Source organism: Ictidomys tridecemlineatus, chromosome 16 (assembly GCF_052094955.1).
Source record: "Ictidomys tridecemlineatus isolate mIctTri1 chromosome 16, mIctTri1.hap1, whole genome shotgun sequence".
Classification (NCBI taxonomy): domain Eukaryota; kingdom Metazoa; phylum Chordata; class Mammalia; order Rodentia; family Sciuridae; genus Ictidomys; species Ictidomys tridecemlineatus.
The window spans coordinates 52,105,477-52,125,493 of NC_135492.1; the positions used below are offsets into that span (position 1 = coordinate 52,105,477).

Consider the following 20,017-nt stretch of genomic DNA (forward strand, 5'->3'; position numbering starts at 1 on the left):
CCACCGCCATCCTAAGCAGCCCCATCTCTGGAAGTCCATAATGTCAAACCTCACATGCAGAGTGCTGGCTTTTCTCTTTTATAAATACCATTTCAGCCTGTTAAGAGAAAAGAAATTAACGTTCAGAAAAAGTAGCTACTCCATATGCGCAGTAACTACTTTTCTATAATGTCTTATAGCATCTGGGGTTCAGCATCATTGAACAAGATTAAATGAATGTTATAGAGCTATAAAATTGCATGTAAAATAACGCAAAACTGTGCAGATGACTATCAAAGTAGCCTGGGAATGAATTTCCACTAAAATTAATTGTCACTTTCTAAATGTAGCTTAGCAAAGCTGTTACTAAACTGAAGGGATTCTTTAATACATGGAAGTCTCAGAAAAATCCAGTGAGTTTCCCCAAACCCTGCACAGGATAAGCAAGGCATTGTGAAGTCAATATTTTTTGTTCTCCATTGCTCCTAAAATTTAGAGTGCCATCTTATATGTGTGTGTTGAATGTGCCTTAGAATATCCAATAAGAGAGCCTTTGGATATTCTATTGTGTCCCTCTGAAATCGCAAGGTGGAAGGAATCTGTGTTAAGTGTTTCATTTGAGTTTTTTTTTGCCTGAGAAAGTTACAAACTCACAGAACTAGAAAATTTCTAATTTCAACCTGTGATATTGAAGTCATGATTTTTTTTGAACATTTATTTTGGAGCAAGTGATTATTTGGGATTTATTAAACTAGCAACACTGCATTAGAGAAATGAGCATGAACTTAATGTATGTGTTTCTGAGTTCTCTATAGAACGTGAATGGCACCTATTTTCTTTTTACATACAAAGAAGCAGTTTTAAAGAAAAGCTTTTTAGTTTTAGCACTTTTCGTTATATAATGAACAGGGCATATTAAAGGACTTTGAACATTTCAATGAATCTATAGGGTCTGTGTTTTCAAATGGAGTTGTTAATTTTGTGAGCACACAATAAATTCCTCCCAAATTTTGCAGACCTTAATCAGGTAACATGCCTTTCAGCCACTGGTATGATTTTTTTTTTTTTTAACGCTTGAATGCTATCTTCTTAATATTTATTTGTAAAGAGTCACTCTAACTTTGCACAATTTAGTTTCATTTGAATTGCTGCTCAGAAGAATTAGAAGTGTGAACTAATGAGCACACTTGGACTTGAGACCATGAGCATCCTTTGCTCCGAATTTAAAATCTTATCAGTTGTCTTGCTTGAAAGGCATTCATTGTCTGTGGTCTCCTACCTGCGTAAGCTGAACCAGGTTTGTTGGCCTCCTGTCTTGGATCCCCCCAGTGCCCCCCGCCCCCATTTATACCATCTGTGCCCTGTGCCGTTGGGGACCCTTTCACATCTGGCTACAAGCTGGTGTAATGCCCTCCCTTTTGATCTGGCTTCATCTAGTGATTTGCTCAGTATTTTTAAGGTCAGACTGAAAAGTTTTCTGTTGTAGTTATTTTTGATTTTTATACTGTGTGTGGTGTTTGATGTTCGGATCCATGTGAAAGTTGCTTCTAGGAGCCAGTAATTTTTATTCCAGCCTCTTGCAGCAATAAGGTAAGATTAGCCTGTCCTCTTCTTACTTGAAAATGCAGTGATTTATGTGTTTAGTGAAAATGTTTATTCATGCCAAAGTTCTTGCTGCGTTCTAATTTGGGACTCGATTGCTATGAATGGTGCTCCTTCCTCTTTCAAGTTAAATTTTTTACAGAGTGTGCTTAAGTGTTATTAGTTTGCAGAACTTTATTTTGAGATCTTTCCTGATCTGTTGCCACCGATTTCCCACTCTGTCTTTGGGTTCTTATAGTGTAGAAATGTCTTTTTTAATCCTGCAGGTTTAAAACTCTATGCAGTTTTATCAGCCACCCTGCAGAATCTTAATTAAGTTCCAAGTGTGTGTGGTGGCTTCCATACCCCCTGTTCATTCCACATGGGTCAGAACTTTCCACCCGCTGTGTTTGGGGCTCCTAGCCGAGCACCTGGCACTCTGGTGAGAAGCAGCCATTTCTGTGGTCCCCGCCTCCGTGGAACACAGTCGGCCATGGGGCTTCTGGTTGTCTCTTAAAAAACACATCTTGTTTGTTGAATTAATTTTCTTCGCCCTTAAACTCAGAATGGTTTTGCTTTAGAACGAGTCGATTAATCTCTTCCTCTTTCGCACTGTAATTCCACCCTTGTGACTCAGTGGTCCCCCTTTGGGCCAAGCAAAGTGAATGTGCTCTTCCTCTCCGGCTGTCCAATACCCCGCTTTAAAAACAGCACAAACCCAGCAGACTCTAATTTCTCCCATCCACCTGCAGACGGTCCTATCTCACGCTGTAGAAGCAAGTGCCCCGAGATCATGTGTGCGATGCCCAATTAATTTTAACACAACAAATTTAATGAACTCTTTGAGGGGCAGGGCACCGGGAATGGGAGGTTTTAAAGTTTCATGATACCTCCTTGCCATATCTGAGTCTGTTGCCGCCCCCCCCCCTTCTCCTTGCCCTTGGTCATCGGATGCACTGTTTGGAGGGAGTTCTTGGTGACTCTCTTGGCAGAGACCCCACTTCCCCCAACACACGGTGTTGGGAGGCCAAGATCCTCGCCTGCGTTTTCTTTCCACAGGATTCTTTAGGCGCCAACAATCGCTGTTGCGAGAAGTGCTCACCGCTTTTCGCTAGTGAATGTGTTAAAAATCTCTAGACTCTTCCAGGATGATAGGCCCTTTGTTACAGGAAGAAAAGACGGCAGTAGCCTCTACAAGGCTCAGCAAGTTCAAATATGTATCATTGAAATAGATTTCTCCTTCCAGTCATCTGGCTGGGCTGCGGTGCTGACTAGCTTATTTCTTGCCAGAGAAAATAAGTTTAAATCATAAGCATGCTTAACGCGCGGGCATAAATCACCAGGCTTTGTGATGGTGAACTTGTCGGGCTCTGCAGGGTTTGTACAGATGCGGGGCCCAGCCCGGCGAGGACGTGGGCAAGCCCCGACTGCTCAGCTTCCTCTCCATCGTTTGGGCTTTGCACCTATAGGGTTCTACACAGGGTGGGTCCAGAGGGGGGTCTCAGCTCTGAGGACACGTTGACGCCTTGGGGTGGTCTCCTTCTGGGGAAATGTGGAGATGAAGGCACAGTCTAGGGCTGTGTTCCGTTTTCAGGCAAAAGTAAGTGACGTTTTGTGAAGGTCATCAAGGGATGAAGGACAGGACTGCAGCTTTCTCGATGTGTCTTAAAAAAAAAACATCTTTGAATCCAATCAAACTTTGACAGAGGCTGGTCGGCTTCAAAGAGTGTTCCCTAGGAGGCTGCTTCCACAGAGGTACGGCACATACTTCAAAGCTGTTCTTGCAAGACACATTTTTAAAGTATGTTTTAAAATAAATAATAATACACCCACACCAATGTGCACTGCACAGTGACATTCTAAAGTATGGGGAGTCAGGAAGCATCAGTTAAGTACGCACTGATGTTATGGAGAGTCACTTTTTAAGACCTTTTTCCTATAAAAACAAAGGTACAAAAAACCCACACAAAACGAATGTGTGACTCAGTGAGTTGTTAAAAGAAGACTCTTGTCCTTAATCTCGGCGGCTCAGGAGGCTGAGGCAGGAGGATCCCAAGTTCAAAGCCAACCTCAGCAACTTAGTGAGGCCTTAAGTAGCTCAGTGAGACCCTGTCTGTAAATAAAATATTAAAAGGGCTGGGGATGGGGCTCAGTGTTAAGTGCCCCTGGGGGTTCAATCCCTGGTACCAAACAAACAAACAAAAGACTCTTACAACAGCAGGTCAAGACACAGACCTGGTGGCCTGCTTCCCACGCCCCTCCCTCTCGCTGGAATACCCACTGTCCCCGCCGATGCTGGCACCTGCACTTCTCCCTGGCTTTGTCACAAGTGACAAACACCAGTTTCGACGTTTTTCTTATGACTTTGCTTCCAAAAGTCACCCATAAGAAGCCTTTTGATTGGGAAGTGCAAGTCTCTGCACCGTAGGGCCGTGTCTCCCTGTCAGCCAGTGACTGGACAGAGCCACACGCGTTCCTGCAGCCTGGGCAGACAGGCAGCGTCCATCAGGATGGCTCAGGCCATCTCAGCATGCAGATTTCTTCTCCCCAGAGCCCTAAGGGAGCCGAGCTATGACGGTTCCACGTTCTGTACGTGGAAACTGAGGTCCAGTGTGACATCACTTTCCCAGGGGAACGGATGAGTCGTTCCCAGAGCCAAGGGACATCCACGGTACGGTGGCTCCGCTTCTTCTCATGCCAGCTTCCAGTGGACAAGAACTTTGTGACTCGTAACGAGTTCGTTCTTAAAGCAAAGTCTCGTTGGCTATGACAAAGGAGATGGGGAGGAAAAAAGAATCCCTGTCCGGCTTCCAATTTTTCACTTTACAAATGAAGAAAATGACCCAGGATTAAGAATGTTATTTAAGATCACACAAATGGTTGGTGGCAAAGGTGCAACCAAATCCGCCCGTCGCTTGGCTCTGAGCATCAGCGATTGTTCCTAATTCTGTCCCTCATGTGGGCCGAGTATGCGCTTGCTAACCTGCCTCCGTGTCTCAGGTCCACGTGAGCAGATTGGCCCTGAAACTGGCTTTCCAGCTAGGACACACCAGCTACTGGCTCCTTTTCTTCAAAGTTGAACTGGGAATTTAAAAAAAAAAATTTATATTCGAAGCTTGCTTTTCTGTCTCACTTATTGAGTGCCCAATCTGTAGGCACACATGCCTAACACTCTTCTCTGAAAAATGTACAAGAATAACACATTTGACTGGGGTGGATGGCAGGTGAAAAAGAATTACTTGTGCAGTATGTAGGCCCATAAACACATTGACAGCCAATTCTGGATTATCCCAGCACAAATGGATCATGCAAAAATCCCTCCTCTACTCCTCCCCGGTGACCTTCAACTGTTGGTGTTTGGGAAGGCTCCTGCCGGAGATGGGAAAGGAGAAGCCCAGAGAAGATGGAATCTGGTTTCCAGACCACAGCATTAAGTGTCCTGGCAAAGGTTCGGTAGCTTCACCATTTAAGGCTACAGAGAGACTGCAGGGTGCCCAGCCTGACCCTGAACAGGAGCAGGGGGAGCAGACAGGCCCGGATGTGAGGAGCTGAGAGTGGGATTTGCTTTATTGGGTTGGAATCCTATTAGGTTGTGCCTTGAGCAAGTGACTCAACGTCTGAGTCACAATGTCCTCAGCACTCAGCGGAAGAGGCTGAGCTGCTTCAAAGCAAGTAAGATAGGAAGCACCCAGCTCAGCCCTTGGCACACGGCGGAGTTAGAAAATGGTGCTCCCGTTTACGTCCGTTCGGCCTTACGGCACGGAGAGTGCACGCACGACCCGAGGAAACTCAGTCCACCCTCAAGGGGAAGGTGTGGGTCCAGCCTGCCTGTCTGAGGCCCCACGAGTCTGTGGGGACAATCCTCGGGCCAAGTCTCCTGTCTCCTGATTGCTGCTTTATTATTGCTCTTCCTGCCTGATGGCACCATATTGGGACAAATAGGTGGCCCCTTTTATTGAGTTCTGTATACCTGACTTCAGAGCTCACTTAAACCCCAGGTGAACTTCACGGGGCTGTGGCTCAGCGGTAGAGCGCTTGCCTAGCATGTGTGAGGCACTGAGTTCCATCCTCAGCACCACATATAATTAAAGGTATTGTGAACGTACAACTAAAAAAACCACCTAGGTGAACTTTCCAATCCATCCTTTTCCAAGGACATCATTACCATCCTTTTTCAAGTCTGTAAGAAGGAAGTGCAGTGGGTAGAAATGTTTCCCAGCCTGAACAAATTCTGGTTGAAGCCAAGGCCTCCTGTTGTCCCCTGCGGATGGAAGATACTCACACTTGCCATCACAGGGTGATTATGGGACATTCCCAGGCGTCCCCTGCAGGGATGTGCATATTATTTTAATTGTCGACACCTTAAAGGACAGTCGACAGGCTTCAGTAGAGCTGAGATAAGGACCACATGTGACATTGTCTCAACCGCCCAGCGAGTACTTATTAAACTACTCTGATGTGCTAGGTTTGCAGCTACAAAAATAAACAAGACGTGGGTCTACTTCACGGAGCCTGCCATTTACAGGTTGAGAAAGACCACTAAAACCCAACTCCCAGGCCACCGGAAGGACAGGAAGTGTGTGCTCAACATCTCTGAGCCCCAGACCCGAGGCAGGCATCCCCAGCCCACCTCACGGCCGATGAAGAGATGTTTGGATTTGTTGTGAGCAACTTTGGTTTAGTTTGGGTTTTGAAGTCAAAATAGCCTTAGATTTCTAAAGCCGAGTGTTTTCACTAATCTCATTACTTTAAAATTCCCCAACAATCGCTTCGATACCGAATTCAGTCACCACAACGGCTGTTTATAATTGGTTGGAGACTTTTAAACCTTTTTCAAAGCTGAGCGAGCCATGGACTTCTGCTTTTTGTACCTACCTGAGGGGCCAGCATCCTAAAAAGCCCTGTGCACTGAACTGTCAGCCGTGGGGACTTTGTTACCCGGGGTGGGGGTGGGGGGATCAAGATTGCTTACTCTATAATTTTTTTAAAGCCCTGTGACTCCTTATAAAGCACATAGACCATCTGAACAAGAAATATGACACTAAGTCTAGGATTAAATAATATCTCGGGGCCACCGCCTCATGCGATCTCAGCAGTTTGGGGACTCTGCTAAGTGCAGGTTAACAAGACCAGGGCATCGTAAATGAGCGTCTGTCCCGTGACCCAGCTGGAGCCCCCTCCGGTTATTCATTCCAGAAGTGCACGCTGACACTGGGTTCAGTCCCGCGGCCTCGCCCGCGAGCAGTGGTCTTTCAAGATTGGCGGGAGGTCAAGTCCTCCAGCCCCAGGCTTGGTGGAGCCGCTAAGTGTTTTCGGATCCGACTGGCTCTGCGGACCCTGGTGACTGGCTTTTAACAATTAAAGAAAACAAAAGGCGGAGATGGGGGGTCATCTCCGAGCCCTTCATGGAGGAAAGGTTTAAAGAAGAAAAAATAAAGGGTTTTAAACCAGAAGAGGCAGCTCTGCGGAGAAGAGCCTGGGTGGACGGGGCGCCACGGCCAGTCTGCCCGCTGACCTGGGCTTCGCAGTCCAAGTTCATCCTCCTCTCACTTCAAAGGGCTGGCTCCCCATCCTGCAGTTTTGCTAGATGACAAATTAATCAAACTTGATTTCTCGAATGAGATGGACACAAAAGAAGGACAAGTCCCCAAGGCCCAAAAGTCAATACAGCCCTTCTGGCTCTGATTAGGGTAACAAAAGGATCGCTGGAGCCCTCTTCCTGCAGCTCCAGGCCTCGGCTGCCGTGTGGAACTGCAAGCCGGCCCTGCTTATAAAAGAGGAAGGTCTGATTAAAACAGGTTTCAGCTGCGGCCAAGTGCACGGGGAGCCCTCCTGACAGAGAAAAGGGCTTTTCTGCACACCACCTCTTCTCAAGAGCAAAGCTTCCGCTCCGAAGAACCTAGAGGAAGTAGTATATTATGGATCTGAAATGTTTATAGATCACCCCTTTCAAGTTTCCACTGTGAAGATGACTTGAAAGGAGAAGAGAAACCACCACCAGCCTGTGCTCCCTGGCAAATGGAAACCGAGGGCCCGGGTTTGGATCGGGACATTTACTTTTGCAGGGTTAAAAAAAAAAAAAAAGAAAGAAAAGACATTCCCTGAGCCCAGGAAATGGATGTGCCTGTGAAGGCAGGCTGGGGTGGGGAGAAGCCACTGCCAGGGGTGTGCCCACTGGCGAGCACAGAGGCAGCCCCCTGCTAAAGCAGGGCACGTGGGGTTCCAGTGCAAAGCCTCCCGGCCGCTCCTCCTGGCCCGCTCCTCCTGGCCCGCTCCTCCCGGGAGCATCCAAGGACACCGCCTGCCTCCTCCTCCTCCTTTTGGGACGGCTCTGTGTTCTGGATTTAGAACAATTGCTGTTGCAAAAATATGGTCACTTGACTGCTCTGGGTGCTTTAGAGAAATGAAGGGACCAGACCTCCGGAGCCGAGTTTCAGAAGGAAGGTCTTAGGATGTTTCCTGTGGAGGCAGAGGGCACCCATCTGCAAACCTGGGTTTGGAGGACCACTTCCAGGCACGCTGATGCCACCCATCTGCAGAAGGTTCCCACAGGCCCATGTCTCCTTTCTGACTCTTGGTTTGAAGATTCTTCCTCCAAGTACCTTTCTGTCCCTGACGGGCAGTTCTCAGGGTGTGTGTGACGTCATGCGAGGCTTCATAATTCAAAGCTGTAATTGAGATCCCGGTGATGAGCAAATAGAGGGTGAGCCCTACCGCCCCCGCCCCCCCCCCACCCCAGCTGCTCCCTGCTCTGCTCTCCATGCAGCTCAGCCCCCGGTCGCTTGCTGGCCTCCTGGGGCAGCTGTGAGCCCAGGCCCCTGCTCTGGACGCCTGTTCTGAGCACAGTGGCGAGCACCCCTTCTTCCTTGCAGTGTAGGGGACACTGATGTTCTCTGTGGCCTCCCTGTGGCCCTCGACTCCTACATACAGCATGTGGCTGGTTGTAAGTGCAACTGAGAGTTCCTGGCCTCTCCCCTGTCCACCCCACACGCAGCCCCTCGCAGGGGGAGGGTTGTGGGCTGAACTCAAAAGCAACCTTTCCACAAGCTCGAGGGAGATCCCATTTTAAAAAGCCTGATCCCTGTCCTGGGGAGGGGGCTGCTGGTGTGCACAGAGCCCACGCCGTGGCTGAGAACAGCTCCCCCAGCCCACAGCGTACCCCAGCTGGTGACCCGATGACCTGGTGCCCGCCTGGCTTTGCTGAGGTGCAGCTGGCCCATCTGGCTAGCAGGAGTACCCAGTGCGCCCTGAGAAGAGCAGACTGGCCCCACCCCAGGTGGAGTGCTGCTCCTGGGAAGGCCGGGCGCTGACCCTTCCTGGGCCCAGACACAGGTCAAGGTGGCCTGTTTTTAGCCATTTCTTTTAAAATCATAAAAAAAAAGGTGTTTTTCTTTTTTTTCCACAAACCTCTCACTCTTACGACAAAAATAATTCATGCTCACTTTAACCAATCCAGCCATAACAATAGCGAACTCCCCCCACCAATTAAAAAAAACACTCTTCTCCCCCCCAGGCCAAGTGCTCTACCACTGAGCTACACTCCCAGCCTTTTTTATTTTCTTTTGAGATGGGGTCTTCATAAGTTGCTCAGGCTGACCTGGAACGTGCCAGCCTCCTGCCCCAGCCTCCCCCGGAGCTGCAATTATGGGTGCACACCGGGTACTGCCTCACCTGGCTAAGAGAAGACTTTTTAAAAAGATCCCAAAGACACTCGTAGGACATGACACTGGGGATACGTAAAGACGAGGACGAAGATTGAGCTGTTTGCTGGGGGACGGAGGCCAGGAGCAGGGGCTGAGATACGAGCAGATTGAGGAAGGACGGAGGAGGGACAGAGGGATCAAGGTGGGTGTGTGGAGAGAACCTGCCTCCTCTCAGGTGAGACCGTGAAAATGGCTTATTAGCAGCGGTCAGGACATGCCTGCAGGGAAATGAGCGTCCTGTTTCCTGTGGGGACACCAGGAGGGCCTCCTCCACTCCGCCTTGGCTGCAGGTAGGAGGGAGGTGTGAGGCCAGGAAGAACCTAGAGTCCTTCCGGAAACTTCTACAGACAGAAGACAGGTCAGCACGTCCGGAAGTCCCCAGTCCTCAGGAGGCAGCAGGAGGCAGGGGCTCGAGGCCAGGCTGGGGAACCAGCAAGACCCGTCTCCAAAGAAGGAAGAAAAAGGAAACTGGAAGCCCCTTGCCTGCAGAGAACCAGCCCAGCACTCACCTTGGCCAACAGGCGACCTGTCTTCACACCAAGAGGCAGAAGTGGGCCTGAAGAAACCCAAGTGCCGACGTGTGGCTCTCCGTCTTCTGCCAGAGTGGGGCGTGGATGCAAGGACGTCACACCAGCGGTGACACAGCCGAGCGCCAGGTGCAGGACTGGAGGGGTACCAGGTTCACGATCTCACTGGGCAGCTTCAGAGAGTTAAAGTCTGTGCTGGATCCTGGGAAGGCAAAAATCTGAGGTCCATGACCCGGGTGACCCCGATCTGCTACCTGGTCTATGGGGTCTCCGTGCACACAGTGTCCTCAGAGGAGCCTCACGTGTCCTTCAGAACAGAGACTGGGGGTGGCAGAGGTGTCAGGGGGTCCCCAGACTCTGAGTGGGTGCTTCCCGAGGTTCCGCCCATGGGAAGGTGTCCATGACATGGTGCTGACCCGTCCTCATTCTCCCCCCTCAGTGGCCATGGTGCATGTCATCTTTAAACCCAACTCAAAGTCGCAAAGGTTGCAGACAAAAACAAAACAAAACCCACCAACCTAATCAGTTTAGAGATTGCAGGGTTGAAGGACAGAATGTGCCCGTCTGTGACAGCACAGGTTTCAAAAGCAGATCCTGTTAAGAGACAGACTTCACATGTTTGATTCTCGGAGTGGCTTTCTCTGTTGTAAGAAGCTCACAGCAGGTGAGCGGGTCTGCTTTTCAAAGTTGTAGCCTGTGATCCCAGCAGCACCGGAGGCTGAGGCAGGAGGATCTGAAGTTCAAACCAGCCTCAGCAAAAGCGAGGCATTAAGCAACTCAGTGAGGCCCTGTCTCTAAATAAAATACAGAATAGGGCTGGGGATGGGGCTCAGTGGTTGAGTACCCCGAGTTAAATCCCTGGTACCTGGTAAAAAAAAAAAAAAGTCATAGAAATCCCCAGCTTGGTCCGTAGCCATGTAGGTAAATAATGTACTTCTAGAGTCTTCTAGAGCCGTGTGCACCTCAGTGTCAGCAGGAACCCAGCAGCGAGGTTGGCAGAGCCCCCAGGCTGCCCTCCAGGGGCCCGGCTGGATCATCAAGAGAAAGACAGGACCAGCTATGCCTTCGAAGGGTCCTGTACTTGTCTTGTGATGGGGATGGCAGCTTGCAGGGTCAGCAATGAAGGATTTATAGCATTTGCTCAGTCAAGTTCGCTTGGGGGGGGGGCTAATTAGTGCATCATGGTCATGCCTAATATTGGGGTTCCTTTGACATAATCATGGTCATGCCTAATATTGAAATATAACTCGCTCCCCTCCCCTCCCCCCTCTCGAGCTCACTGTTGAGTGTTCCTGGGGCACAATCTAAACTGTCCTCCGGCTGCAGAGCTGGGGGACCCCGAGATTTGCCCGCAGCTGACGTGTTCTGCTCCCGGGAGGTGACCAGGCTCTGCTCCTGGGCTCAGCCTGCCTGCACCCTCCTCCTCTTCTGTGCCCCCTCTCCTTCGGGGGCTGCTGCCTCTCTTGTTGAAGTCTTCCCCGGGTTTGGTGAAGGGAACTCGGCAGCAGGACCTCTTCGGGGCCTCCGGGCTTGGAAGGAGCCGGGGAGCTCCGCAGAGGTAGCTCAGACCGACGGGCGGTGCTCTGGGTGGGTGGGTGTCCCCTTTTTGGTCTGGTTTTACAGCATTGGTGACAAAGCCCGAACCCCACATGCTGGCACCACCGGAAGCGAAAGTGCCTTCATTTTCTCTCCTACCTGGGACAAGAGCTTTCAATTTTTTTTTTCCTTGTGATTCAAAGGAAGGAAAACCAGAAACACACACAAGGAACAGTCGAGTCCTGGCTTGTTCCAATGCCAACGCAGATCCCTGTGGGCTTTTGAAGTGGCCTGGGCTCAGGATGCTCATGGTCTGTGCAGCCCTCAGACCCCACGCGGTGCCTGTGCGGGCAGGGACTCGGGGGTCTTCCCAGCAGGTCAAAGCCACAAGGCGATGGCCACTCTACTGCAGGCTGGCTGTGAAGAGACCCTGCTTCCCGATCACCAGGAGGCCCTCCGTGAGCTCCCACCCCCACCGTCGTCCTTACCTTGTGGAGTAACCACCTTGTATTGGGGCGCAGGTGGGGCCCACGGTTCCCCGCGATGACATGGAACACAGACATTAAGCAGTGGTTAAAACACAACTAATAATCCCAGTTAGCCGGCACAGGCTCCAGGCCGGACCCTGTATGACTTACAGTGTTAACTCATTCTGTTCTTCTGGCCTGTTGAGCTCCCAGGACTTGCCCAGGGTGACTAAAGAGCGGAGGGTCAGGATCTGAGAACAGATGTGCTGGCTCCAGGCTCCTCCTTAGGAGCACTCTCTGTATACACTGAGCACCTACTTGATGCTCCCTCTCTGTATACACTGAGCACCTACTTGATGCCAGGGCCTTTCATGCGCCATCTCATTAAATCATGGCCATCCCCATTTTATAGAGGAGGAAACAGAGGTTCAGAGGGGTGAAATGGCCTAGCACAGGACTGCGGAGAGGCTGCCGGGGCCAATCTCTGCCCAGGCTGCCCACCTCCCTAGCCTGTCCTTGGGCTCTCTTGCCCCAGATCGTGCCCTTGGCACTGTGTAAACTGCCCGGGGCTTGAATTCCAAAGGAGCCCATTGGGGACTGGATTTCAGAGGCTGTGCCCCCCATTGGGGAGGACTTAGGAGGGAGGAGCCCTGCTCTGGGTGGCCGAGCTGCCCTGTCCACACCACAGCTACCCAGGTGGCTGTGACTTTTGACAGATGGGGAAACTGAGGCTCGGGGAGGCTGAGTGACTCGCGTGGAGGCCTGTGCCTCACCCAGAGGTGGCACCGAGGTCCGAACAGTGACGCACTTGGCATGGGGACGGACTTGGTCTCCCGAGCCACTCGGGAGAACAGGGGTTCCCCATTCCCATGTGGGGACTGTTCCCGACTTTCCACATTCACCTCACACCTCCTCCCCCTCCTCTGGGAACTCAGGTTCCCACTGACCTGCACAGGAATTTGGGGACGACTAACTGGACAATTTCAGAAAGCTCTTTGAGCTGCTTGGGGTAGAAGTACCAGCTTGGGGGACAAAGGAAATAACAATCATAATTATCATATTTTAAAGTATCCATGGAAATCTCTGTGGGGGCGATTAAAGAGGACAGCTGTGCGTGCGGAGTCCTCACAAGCAGCTGAGACCCTGTGCCCGATCCCTCTGGGTGCAGGCAGGTGACATAGCGGAGCCTAAGCTTGGAGCTGGAGTCACTCTTCTATGCAAAAGCAACCTGCCCACCAGAGCCAGGCCTGCAGGCCGTGGCCCCTGTCACAGCCCTGGACTGGTCAGCATCAAGGGCCTGGACGCCCAGCTCTTCTGAGAGCTCCACTCCCTGGCATCTGCAGGGAACTCACTTTGGGGGCCTCCGTGTCAGTGCTATAATTAATCACTGCCTGTGACCACAGGGACAGGCGTCTCCTAGCACCCTGCATGGTGCCTTGCAGGGCTCCTTTGGCATCTGCTCAAGGAGCAGGCCTTTGGGCCGGGCAGGCGAGACGGGTTTGCGGCCACCGAGCTCTTTCTGCGAGTGTGATCCAGGCCCTGAGATCCCTGCCTGCTCACATCTGGTCCCTGGACGCGCCTTCACCCCACTCGGCCGGCCGGGCCGGGTGGGTAAGATGTTCTCTCTTACAGCCGACTTGCCTTTGATCTTCAAGGCTGGATTTCCCGCTTCAACACCTGGCCGGCTCAGCCCCTCCTGCACCGGCCGCTGGCTGCTGGCTGGCTTTTTCAAGTTCACTTTTCATAGGCAGATGGTGCTCATGCTGGGCCTGACTGTAGCTGTGGCCTGCTCAGTGTCCGGGAGCATTCTACTCCCTCTGGCCAGTGCAGACAGGAGAGCCTCCCAGGCACCCTCTCATCTCTTAGGACGACGTCATGGCCTGCTCCTGACAGGTTGCAGGTGATGCTGTTGGTCTGTAAGCCATACTTCTGACAGCGCCATCCTACGCTGCATTTGAAATAACTGGCACTCCGGCCTCCAGAAGCGAGGGCCTGTCTCTTCCCGTTTCCCTGAACAGAACCGCCTCCTCGTCCCTTCCCAGAGTCTTCTGGCCAGGTGACTAATTCAGACTCAAGTGCCCCTAGCTGATAGAGAGGCAGGGGCTGGAATCAGAGATCTGTCTTGTAGAACAGGGGGTAGGTTCTGTGTTGTGATGACGCGAGAATCACCTTGCTCATGGCTGGGCCACCGCGGTTTTTAGTGGGTCCTGCAGGGCTCTGCCAGGATAAGCTTTTAAAAAGACCGTGGTGTTGGCAACGTGAAGTGAGGTGACCACTGTTACCCCACATTTCCTCCTCTAGCCCAGGGCTCATGCAGAGGGCCCAAACCTAGGCAGAGCATCACTTCAACAGAGGCTCCCGAGGGCAAGCTGTGTCCCTGCCACCCTGCGTCCCTGAGCTGAGACCCGACTGTGCCATTCAGAGGCATGAGAAGGATTTCCATGGGACCAGCGTGACGGCAGCTTGCCCATCAGCCACTAGGACCTGCCTTTTTTTTGTTGTTGTTCTGAGGAATGAACTCAGGGGCACTCGACCACTGATTCCCAGCTCCTCTTTTTATATTTTATTTAGAGACAGGGTCTCACTGAGTTGCTTAGGGCCTCGCTAAGTTGCTGAGGCTGGCTTTGAACTCGTAATCCTCCTGCCTCAGCCTCCCAAGCCGCTGGGATGACTGGCACGTGCCACCGCGTCCGGCCCTATGTGCCTTTTGATGAAACCTCAAAGGCTCCCTTGAAGCTGAGCCGGGTGTCTGAAGTCTGTCTGGTACAGTGGCTCTGCCAGGAGGGACGCTCTTTTCACTGTCCTTAAGTGGGCTTCCTGATTCTCCCATTGATGCCTCCAGGAAGACAGACTCGAGCTGAGAATCCAGGGCCCCGAGATGCTCATTCTGGTTCCTAACAGGGCTTCGCGCCTGCTGCCTGACCCCGGTTGGCCTCGCTGTGCCCACCTGCATATGGGTGTGACTGTGGTCGTCTATCTGAGATCTGTCACGGGACAGGCATAGTCTCCACCTGCATGTGGGGGATAGTCCTCTGAGACTCCCCAGCCGTGGTATCACCTGGGGACCTGTCCAGGGGGCCAACCAGCTCTCTCCAACCAGCTGGGTGGACCCTCAGGCTCTTCTTTATGTTCCTGGGTCTGGAGTAGCCCGCGGGGATGGGGTGGCTCCCAGGGAGGCGCTGGGTCAGCCGGGACGGTGCCAGGGGTGTGCCCTCAGGACTCAACACACCTGCTTCTGCCCACGTGGTGTGAAAGAATTCCAGTATTTTAACGGGTCCATCCCCCTTGGCCTGTGAAAATAACAAGGACTCAGCAAACTGCCCAGGACCTCCCAGCCAGCCCATGGTGGGGCCCAGGTGTTGCACACTGGAGTCTGGCCTTACCCGCCGAGGAACACGACTTGGGTGGCTCAGCAGAGGGTCTGAGACGGTGCAGGGTGTGGGGCGGAGAGCACTGGGGACCTCGTAGGCTTCTCTGTCCTTCCTCTGCGCTGGCCGCCTGCAGGGTGCCCCCTCACTTGGTTCAGGGCTGCTCAGGTGGGCCGGGGCCGGAGCCTGGGGCCTGCACGCTGGGCCTCCACCGTCCCTGGGTGCCATGACTCATGGTTCCCAGTCCTCCCAGCACTCGCGGGCACGGGAGTCTTCCAGCTCCAGGTTGGCGGAGAGTTCCCGGGCAGGATGTTTACCTCCCCCAGAGGAACGGGCACGGAACCAAGCAGCCCTTGCTTGGCAACCCCTGCCGTTCTTTCCACCCCGAGGCTCCCTGCCAGGCCAACTGGGGAGGGCAGCCCAGAACAGGCGCTAGTGGGCCTCCATTCTGCAGAGAACATAATGAAAGTTTTCAGGGTGATTTATCTTGCTAAACAGGAAAACACAATGGACCCCATCCATTATTCGCCGTGCCAAGCCTGTGCTTTTCTCTCCTGCCCGGGATGCTCTGAGGTGGGGCTCACCTGCACAGCAGAGTGGGCAGAGAACACAGGTGCCCCGTGACCCCGTGGCACTGGGGTTTAAAACTCAGGAAGGATGCGATTCCACATCTGCATTTTTCTGAGCATCATGAAAAACAGGGGCTCCTCTAACTCCAGGTGACTGACTGGAAGTGGCCCCAGCAGTTTAGGTATCGCCCCGCATGCCTGATTGTGATTTTGGAAAATGTTATTTATTCCCCCGGATGGTCTAGAAAGCCCACAGCCTGGAAGTCCATCTATCCTCATAGACATGTGTCTAGGATGTAGGGTGTCCCGGAACACCAGAGTCCCCTCCCCACCTGGGAAACGGAGTGCTTTCTTTTCTGAGAATTACAGTGAAATCAGGAAAATGTAAATGTTTGTTTTGATTCCAGGCAAGTTTGACGAAGTGGAAATAATACCCACTTTCTGACAAATGAAGGCTTTTTTGAAGTAGAGTAAATGCTAATGAGTTACTAAGTTCCCACATGCTCAGTGGGACGATGTGTGTTCGGATTGATACCAGTGCTGGGCGTGATGGCGCACACCTGTCATCCCAGCAACTCCGGAGGCTCAGGCAGGAGGATCGAAAGTTCAAGGCCAGCCTTGGCAACCTAGCACGACCCTGTCTCCAAATAAAAAGGGCTGGGGATGTGGCTCAGTGGCAGAGAGCCCCTGGGTTTAATCATTAGTACAAAAAAAAAAATGACCCCAGTAAAATAATAATTCTGCCGAGTTAGTACCATGATTCAGGTGTGGGTATCTCTAAGTATGAGTTCATTTCTCAATTTTCCTTCTATTCTAAGCTTTATGGGGAGCTGTGGGACCCAATGGGTTTGTTCATAGAGAGGAGAGCTGTAGAGAACAGTTTGCAGCTAACATGTGACCCTTGCCCCTGTCTTCTAGAAGGTTCTGTGTGTTAAAGAAAAGGTGGGGCTTGTTTTTGGTTTGGTTGGGTTTGAGGCTTTTGGTTTATGGAAACACAAGCATCCCGGAACCCTTTAGGGCCTCAGCCAGTCTCCCTACTTTCCCTGTCTTGATTTTTAGACTTTGAGCAATGGCAGGAGGTGGAGATTCTTGGTTCTGCATCTTGACTGAGGAGGCAGAATCCGGGGGCCGCTGGGCACGGGCACGCTGGGTCACCTCTCTCAGCCAAGTGGTTATTCCACAGGAAACGGAAGCGATGTTGGGTTGTGGAGATGAAATGGAGCAATTCAAGTGTTAAGTGCATCAGCTAGCAGGGGGGAGTCCCCAGAGGGAGGCCACCCTTCCCTCACCCGCTGCCCAGGGCACCTGGGAGCCAACGTGTGTATCCAGGTTAGAGAGAGAAAAGTGGAGAACTTCAGAAAACCCCCACAACGCAAAGCCGCAAGTTTGGTACTAAAGACAAAGGTGGTTCTCATTTCTGTCACCCTTCCCACAAATGCCAATCAAATGTCGATTACATCTAAGGCACCAGCCGCGGCTTCCTCCGCCCCAAAGCTGGTGACGCACCAGTGGGCCTCGACACTCCTGTTGAGTTGCGAAGGTCTTCCCAGTGGGGGGGGGATGTCAGGGAAAACACCCCTGGTGTTCACGGGACCTTCTAGAGATTTCCCGAAAGATGCTTCTAAAGCTCCTCCTTTCTTTTGGAAGGGGCTTCTATGTTCCCCGGGGCTTAACGCCACCATTTCCTACTTTCAAGATCCTGTTCAGGATTATTCTAAAGGATTCTGAGACTTTCCACAACTCTGTCTATTTCAAGTCTGTTCTCGGAAGATGGAACTCCACAGAAGGCAGGTCATGTGATTTCCAGTCCGAATCTATAAATAACCCGTGTATCCATTTTAGCCCCCCAAGCTCTCCCATCTGGCTCTCTGTTCACACAAGACACCAGGCCGAGCTTGGAAGGAGAGGAATCCTGCCAGGCAGGAGCATCGTAGGATAATTGTGATCCGAGTAGCTGTCCTCACTTCTGGTGTCTTGGGGACAGTCCCTTGGGCTTTCCCAAGGTGAGCCGCACCAGATCCGTAGGCTGGAGCCCGGGGCGGGCCAGGGGGGTGTCTTCGAGGTGGGCACTTATTTCTCTTCCTCTGTATTTTCCCCACGAGTTTCCAAACATTAAACCTCTCACGGTTCAGGACCGAGAAGGTCTGACCTCCCTCCTGCTCCCCTTGACGAAGTCTCCGGTTCCTGTCTGTGAGGCAGGCAGAGGAGCACAGCTTGTTTGGGGGATCCCAGATGGAGTTTGCAGGATGGATATTAGAAAAGTCGTTGCTTCTGGGTGGTAAACAGAAATTTTAAATGGGAACAGCAGTGAAAACCCATGTGTGTCGGGAGTTGGGGTGGGGGTGGGCAACCCCCGATGTCACTTGTGCCTCTGTAAAGAGACCCTCCAAGAGCCGAGTGGGTCTGCGCTTTGAGAATTCCTAATGGGTACAGGCAGTTCCGACACCGAGCCGAACGTGTTGGAGTCTTCTGGTGATTTTCTTCTGATTTGGAGGGGGTGGGGGGCGAGCAGACACACCAAGACACATTCAACCCAAGACGGGGAAATGTGGGCACCTGGCACACCCTGCTGATGTGGGGGTGACGGTGCACGAGGGAACAGTCTAAGTGCAGGGACCGCAGCAGGAACAGCCCCAAACAGGAGGGGGACGGGCCAGCCAAGGTAAGTGGGTAACTCTAAACAGACCTCAGGGTGGGCTGGAGGTGGGGGTCAGAAGAGAGGCAGACAGCACCGAATCAAAGCCCCCTCCCCGGATTTATGAGGAGTGTGTCGTTTGGAATGGAGATCCCTACAGTTCTTGAAAATGGAGCAGGTAAAAAGGGAAGGCATCCCCATTGTCACAGGGCAGGAAGAACCCGAGAGATATTTGACATTCAAATGCCTTTTTAAAAACTGCCTTTGTTCCAAAGTTCTTCTTTTGCATCTGGTTAAATGCATATTAATTTTTCCTGCCTTCAAAATGAATCATCCTGTTCTGCGTCTTCTGTAGGGAAAGGAAAGGGGGGACCTGTAGCCTGCAGGATGCCCTCCCCAGCTGGCACGGGTGGTTCCTGTACCTTCTCACCCTGGTGCCAAGGAGTGGGAGCGCTCCCGGGGGCAGAGTGGGAGGGGAGGGAGCCACGGAACCCTCTTGAACTTGGAGCCGGTGCTGCCCACCCCCTGTGCTGTCCCTAAGGACGACGGGGCATTTGCTCTCATAAAAGCCCCTGCTGACACCCCACACCGTCCCCAGATCTCCGTCACTTACCCCGACACCCCCAGACAGACCTGGAACTGACATCCTCTCTTTCCCTGCGTGTTCCCGAGAGGGACGGGCGTCGCAGCCACCGAGCTGGCAAGTTCGGACAAAGGAATGAGATTCGGGCCCCTTGACGGTGCGCGTTGACTTTGTGGGTGGAGAGAAACCTGGAGGAGAGAAAGCAAAGAACCCTTAAACCCTCCAACAACTGGCAGGCAGGCTTCCGGAAGACGGCTCCTCCAAGGACCCTTCTAGAAGGAAGCCTGGTCACTTGCAGACGACGGGGCCTCAGCGTGGGGCTGGGTCTCCTGGTGTCCTGTCCATGCGGGGGGTGGACGAGGAGGGAGAGACGCAGCCGGTGAGAACCCAGAACCGGACCCTCGGGGCGGGCCACCCGTTCCTGACTTCCAACAGACTCTCCCTTTGATGCTCTTCCCAGACACGTCACCGCCTTCACAAAGAGCACCGCTTCCGAAATGTCGGATGGCACCGTAATAGTCACAGAGCGAGAACCCAGATGCCTGTTCAGAAATCCCTCAGGGCCAGGGCACGAGCACCCCGCGGTGCTTGGCCTTCCGTGGAACCCGCTGACACAGCCCTCATGGTCACAGACCACCCCTTTGACACGTTTATCTGGTGGGATTCATTAAAGAGGATTTTTAAACCCATGTATTTCTTTAAAACATGGAAGAGTCTCTTCGTCCATAAACCGTGGTCATAAACTACCATAAGATGGCACTGTAACATAAATTATGGGGACAGTCGGCTCTGGTCTGAGGACGGGGAGGATGAGCCAAGTCCCAGTTTGCGTGCAGGGTCCTGTCCGGGGAGCTGTGTGAGCTGGGGACCTGCGATAGTCCGAATCCTCACTGCATCTGAACCCCAGGCACAGTGGCCCGGAAATCCACGCAGCCCGGCCGTTTTAGTGTTTGTCATAGAAAATGAATTCAAATACAACCTAAAAGGAAAATATCTTTAAAATAATAAGAAAATAGAGAAGGCGTACCCCAGGTGGAAAGTGTTCCCACTTTCCTTCCATCCCAGGCAC

General features: G+C 52.2%; 1 long non-coding RNA gene across 3 annotated transcripts; it reads right to left on the minus strand.

Moving 5' to 3' along the window:
* Positions 1-811: 811 nt before the first annotated feature.
* LOC120891429 (uncharacterized) lies at positions 812-19,678 on the minus strand. 3 transcript variants are annotated; one of them, XR_013431364.1, is made up of 3 exons: positions 18,999-19,678; positions 9,773-18,714; positions 812-8,228 (listed from the first exon to the last, which is right to left on the minus strand). It is a non-coding gene; the product is annotated as an uncharacterized LOC120891429 (long non-coding RNA). The 3 variants fall into 3 exon arrangements; XR_005735808.2 differs by having other exon boundaries at positions 9,773-9,992; positions 18,979-19,678; XR_013431363.1 differs by having other exon boundaries at positions 18,979-19,678.
* Positions 19,679-20,017: the final 339 nt, after the last annotated feature.